The sequence below is a fragment of the Aethalodelphis obliquidens genome, unplaced genomic scaffold, assembly GCF_003676395.1.
Source record: "Aethalodelphis obliquidens isolate GAN/ISIS:26980383/991018 unplaced genomic scaffold, ASM367639v1 scaffold7, whole genome shotgun sequence".
NCBI classification, from domain to species: Eukaryota; Metazoa; Chordata; class Mammalia; order Artiodactyla; family Delphinidae; genus Aethalodelphis; species Aethalodelphis obliquidens.
Window position 1 is genome coordinate 35,105,340 of NW_020837951.1, and position 6,588 is coordinate 35,111,927.

A 6,588-nucleotide genomic window follows, 5' to 3' on the forward strand; every position below is an offset into this window, starting at 1 on the left:
CTGTGCTCCGCAACGGGAGAGGTCACAACAGTGAGAGGCCCGCGTACCGCAAAAAAAAAAAAAAAAAAAATTTAAAAAAGCTAACGAGTGACAAAGAAGACAGAAGTGGATACAAAGAATCAATTATATTTCTTGAGAGCAGTGTCCGGGCCCCTCCTGATATAGGGACATATTATACGTCTCTTGCTACTCGAAGTGTATGATCTTTGGGCCAAGAGCATCAACATCACCTGGGAACTCGTTAGCACTGCAGAATATCCTGCCCTATCAAATCTTCTGAATCAGAATCTGCGCTTTAACAAGATCCCTAAATAACTAATGCGCCCTTCAAGTTTGTGGAGCACTGCTGTACAAGAACGTTTCCCTTTTAAGGCACATCTTTACCAGTCAAAGTCTGTGAAAGCCCTCAGAATTTGCTGCTTTACAGCTGAGTGGAAGAGTGAAGACTATGACACATGGTTTGAGAGCAAAGGCTCCCAGAATTACCACAGGCAAGAATTCAAAGTGACAGACTGTCAGGAGAAGGAAAGTATCTGTCAGGAGAAGGAAAGTATTAATGGCAAGGTGATTGGGAAGGGGACTGTAGTATACCCCTATATTGTTTAACTATTTAACAATGATTCTAAATACACAGATACCATATACATATACACACATGCATACATAACTGTGATGGGGCAAGGTGGAGGGAGCCCTACTCAGGCAGTGACCAAAATGCCAAAAGCTATAGTGACCTCTTCTAAATTACAGTCAGGGATAATCACAGGCAGGATTTACCACAAAATGTTTGTTTATAAATTTAGTTTGTAAATTTGGAGACTTCTGGAATTCTCTCTTGGCATTATTTTTCAGAGGAGGAAAATGATTTTTTGAAAGTAAGGAACTGGAGGGTTCGGGTGGGGGTCAGGCAGAGTCCTCCTTTCCTGGGGTAATACCTCCATCTGCTGGCGTCTCTGGATATCACTAGCAAAGACGTGAAGGCAGGTCAGGTCATTTGCTGTAACTCACATAGAGCTTTCAAAACTGTATCTTCTGCCTCTCTGCCTCTCTTTTTTATTCCTTTGTCTCTTTTTCTGTGTTTGTCTCCCTCTCCTGTTCTTCCCTCTCTTCCCTTTCCTCTTCCTTTATATTCCTGATGCAGACGCTGCTTGCATACCTATAGACATGGATGACTTATTCCTTATAAAGCAGACTTTTCACCTTGGACAGATTTTTCCTTACACAAAGCTGAATCTGCCTTTTGTAGCTTCCCCTGTAGTTCCAGTTCTGCTCTCTAGGACCACACAGAGCATGACCAACTCCTCTGCCCTGAATCCTTCAAAAGCCTGAATACTCTGATCATGCTTTCCACTTATCTGCTCCTCTCCTTCTCAGCAACTCCCCCCAGCCCCTTGGCTAATTCCCACACCAAAGTTTCTAGGTCTCTCCTCATCCTGGTGACCACTGCTGGACACACACCAATATCTCTGTATCCTTCTCGCACTGTGGGACCCCACACAGATCAATACATTAGCTCTGGACTGGGTAACACAGAGCAGAAAGGATCCATCACCTCCCTTGTGCTACTTGCCATGCCTCTCCTGATGAAACCAATAAGTGCTTTTATTCTAAACATCTATACTGTTTGGTTAACTTATTTAGGGTTAACAATGAACAAAAATTCTTGACTTCGCTTCTGCTAAGTCACATCATCCCTGCAATTTTTTAAAAACAAAGATTCAGACCTTAAATGAAGGCCTGTTAAATTTAATTGTGTTAGATTCAGCCTGTTCAGATATTTTAATTTTCCCCAATAACATTTATGAATTTTTAAAAATTATCAAACCAATACATATTTGATGTCCAATATTGAGGAAAACATAGAAAAATATAAAGAATGCAATTATACTGACCCACGGTCCCTTCCCCACCTGAAGGCAAACATTGTTAACATGGTTTTATTATTTTCTACATTTTCTCTGCGCATATGTATATTTATATAACTGGTATAATATTGTATTCAATTTTGTATCCTTTTAGAAATTTAACATTATCTTGTAAGCATTTTCTCAAATCTCACATGATAGTACATTGAATGTTGTCACAGAGTTTATGTATCCAATCCTCTAGTAGAACACTTAACCTGTTTCCAATTTTTTCACTGTTATGTGGAATATTTCAGTGAATTTTTAAAGCATAAAACTGCTTTTTTTGGATGGATTCCTTTGGATAGAGTCCTAAGACTTGCATTAATGAATCAAAGAGCATGAACATTTAAAAAAAGATTCTTAACACACCCTGCCAAATTTTTCTCCAGAATATTTTCAGATCTTTTACAAATCCTGATTCTAACGCTATCCAAGGCACTTTGGAAGATATAAGAATGAAAATACACTATCCTTGCCCTCAGGAATTAACTTCCTAGGAGGAACACAGAAATGGAAAAAGGCACACTCGCTCGAGGGTAGATACTGTTAAGTCTCTACAACTTCTCTTTTCAGTTCTGTCAGTTTTATTGCCTTTATTTGTTTTGAACCTTTGTTATTAGGATGGTGGTCATTCAGGCTTGTCCTCTCTTCTTGATGGATTAACATTTTTATCATTAGAATTCTCCTCTATCTCTTATAATAGACCTTGTCCTGAAGTCCACTTTAGCTGATATTAGTAATACTTCACTGTATGAATATAACCACATTTTACTTATCCACTCATCCATTGATAGACATGTGGGCCGCTGTCATGTTTTAGATATTATGAACAATGCTGCTATGAACATGGGTGTACAAATATCTCTGAGACGCCACTTTCAAGGATTTTTGGTACATATCCAGATGTAGACTTGCTGGATCATATGGTAATTCCATTTTTAATTTTTTGAGGAACCGCCTTACTTTTCTCCATAGCGGCTGTACAATGTTAAGCCTTACTTTTTTCCATAGCAGCTGTACAATGTTAAATTACTACCAACAGTGCACAAGGGTTCCAATTTCTCCACATTCTTGCCAACACTTGTTATTTTTAATTTTTTTGATCGTAGCCATCCTAATGGGTATGAGGTGGTGTTTCGTAGTTTTGATTTGCATTTCCCTAATGATCAGAGATGTTGAGCATCTTTTCATGTGCTTATTGGCCATTTGTATATCTTCATTGGAGGGATATACATTCAACTTCTTTGCCCATTTTTGAGTTATGTCTTTTGGTTTTTTTGGTTGTTGAGTTTTACTTCTCTATATATTTTGGATATTAATCCTTTATCAGATATATGATTTGCAAATATTTTCCCCCATTCTATGGGCTGCCTTTTTACTCAGTTGATTTTGTCTTTTGATGCACAATACTTTAAATTTTTCATGAAAGTCCAGTTTGACTATTTTTTCTTTTGCTATCTCTGCCTTTGGTGACATAGCCAGGAAATTATTGCCAAATCCAATGTCATGAAGCTTTTATTCTGTTTTCTTCTAAGAGTTTTATAGTTTTGGATCTCACATTCAGGTCTTTGATCCATTTTGAGTTAATTTTTGTATGTGGTGTTAAGTAAGGGTCCAATTTCATTATTTTACTTGTGGATATTCAGTTTTCCCAGCACCACTTGTTGAATAGACTGAACTTTCCCCATTAAATGGTCTTGGCATCCTTTTCAAAAATCATTTGACCATATGTATATGCAATGGTTTATTTCTGGGCTCCCTGTTTCATTCCATTAGTCTATACATTAGTCTTTATGATAGTACCACAGTTTTGATTACTGTGGCTTTCTAGTAAGTTTTGACATCAGGAAATGTGAGTCGTCCAGCTTTGTTCTTCTTTTTCAAGATAGTTTTGTCTATTTGGGATCCCTTGAGATTTCATATGAATTTTAGGATGGGTTTTTCTATTTTGGCAAAACATCATTGAGAGTTTTTATAGAGATTGCATTCAATCTATAGATTGCTTTGGGTAGCATTGACATCCTAATAATATTAAATTAAGTCTTCCAATCTATGAACATCGAATGTGTTTCCAGTAATTCTTCTTTCAGTAACATTTTGTAATTTTCTTTGTACCAGTCTTTTACTTTTGGTTAATTCCTAAGTATTTTATTCTTTTAGATGCTATTGTAAATGTCATTTTCATAATTTCCTTTTGAGATTGTTCATTGTTAATGTATAAAAATGCAACTAATTTTTGTAGGTTGACTTCATAACTTGTACTTTGCTGAATTTATTAGCTCTAACAGTTGTGTGTGTGTAATCTTTAGGATTCTCTACATATAAGAATATATCATGTGCAGAGAGAATATTACCTCTTCCTTTCCAAGTTGGATGTCTTTTGTTTCTTTTTCTGCCTAATTGCTCTATCTGGACATTCTAGCATTATGTTGAATAGAAGTTGTGAAAGTAGGCATCTGTGTCTTTTTCCTGATCTTAGAGGAAAGGCTTAAAGTCTTTCACCAATGTGTATGTTTGCTGTGTGTTATCATATATGGTTTTTATTATGCTGAAGTAGGTTCCTTCTATTCCTAGTTTGTTGAGTGTTTTTAAAAGGGTGTTGAATTCCGTTGAATGCTTTGTGTGCATCATTTGAGATGATCATGTGATGTATTACACTGATCAATTTTCACATATTGAACTATCCTTGCATTCCAGGAGTAAATCCGACTTGGCCATGGTGTGTAACCCTTTTGATATGCTGCTAAATTTAGTTTGCTAATATTTTACTGTGAGTTTTTGCATTAATGTTCATAAGGGATATGGATCTGTAGTTTTCTTGTAGTGTCATTGTCTGGCTTTCATTTTTCCTGGCTATTCTTGCAATATTATCCTCTCTTATAAATTTAGAATCAGTGTCTAGTTTCCAAAAGTACCTTTTTTTGTTGTTATTGTTGCTTTGATTTTGTATTAGCTATAGGGTGATCTTTATTTGTCATTTCCCCTCAAATTAGGGAAAGATTATGCTTAAGAGAAGTGAGATGGTTCTATTCATTCTGGTTTTTGACTATTAGGTTTGTATGTTAGTTTCTTTTTTTTTTTTACCATCTTTATTGGAGTATAATTGCTTTACAATGGTGTTAGTTTCTGCTGTATAACAAAGTGAATCAGCTATACATATACATATATCCCCATATCTCCTCCCTCTTGCGTTTCCCTCCCACCCTCCCTATCCCACCCCTCTAGGTGGTCACAAAGTACCGAGCTGATCTCCCCGCGCCATGCGGCTGCTTCCCACTATCTATTTTACATTTAGTAGTATATATAAGTCCATGCCACTCTCTCACTTCATCCCAGCTTACCCTTCCCCCTCCCCGTGTCCTCAAATCCATTCTCTACATCTGTGTCTTTATTCCTGTCCTGCCCCTAGGCTCTTCAGAACCTTTTTTTCTTTTAGATTCCATATATATGTGTTAAGCATACGGTATTTGTTTTTCTCTTTCTGACTTACTTCACTCTGAATGACAGTCTCTAGGTCCATCCACCTCACTACAAATAACTCAATTTTTTTCTTTTTGTGGCTGAGTAATATTCCATTGTATATATGTACCACATCTTCTTTATCCATTCATCTGTTGATGGATACTTAGGTTGCTTCCATGTCCTGGCTATTGCAAACAGAGCTTCAATGAACATTGTGACACATGACTCTTTTTGAATTATGGTTTTCTCAGGGTATATGCCCAGTAGTGGGATTGCTGGGTTGTATGGTAGTTCTATTTTTAGTTTTTTAAGGAAACTCCATACCGTTCTCCATAGTGGCTGTATCAATTTACATTCCCACCAACAGTGCAAGCCAAAAGTACTTTAGTGATACTTTTATTGGGAAATTTATAGCTTAATTTAGGAATAATTTTGTCAATGAGTTGAAAACTCAACCTAAAAATCCTGGTTTTCAGGCTTCCCTGGTGGCGCAGTGGTTGAGAGTCTGCCTGCCGATGCAGGGGACGTGGGTTCGTGCCCCGGTCCGGGAAGATCCCACATGCCGCGGAGCGGCTGAGCCCGTGAGCCATGGCCGCTGAGCCTGCGCGTCCGGAGCCTGTGCTCCGCAACGGGAGAGGCCACAACAGTGAGAGGCCCGCGTACCGAAAAAAAAAAAAAAAAAATCCTGGTTTTCATATATACTACTAAAATAATAAAGGTCATTATAAAAATTAAATTAATACATAAGTATGTAAAGGCTAAAAATTAAGAAGGCCCTCTTAAAATATTTCCTTATCATCACCCCCTCCTAACTTCCCTTCACTGAGGCAATTTTTACAAACAGTTTGATAGTATCCTTTCATACTTAGCCATACATTTACAAGCTTTTATGTGTACATCCACACGCAGGGTTTTTCTGGTTTTGTTTTGTATGTATATGGGATCATTAGTAATAAAGGAGCCATAATACATACTCAGTGTATATCAATGTATTGTAATCCTCTATGGATGCACATTCACATTGTTTCTTTTTTTCTTCCACTAATAAAGCTTGATCAAAGTCTCGTGCATACTTTTCCACATTTGTTTATTTAAGTAGAATTTCTAGAAAGGAATTGCCAGCGAGAAGGTAATGAATGCATAATTTAAAAATTTGAAGATACCAAGTTATCTTCTGAGAACAGCAGTGATACTCCCAACGATACAGGATGGGACTTTT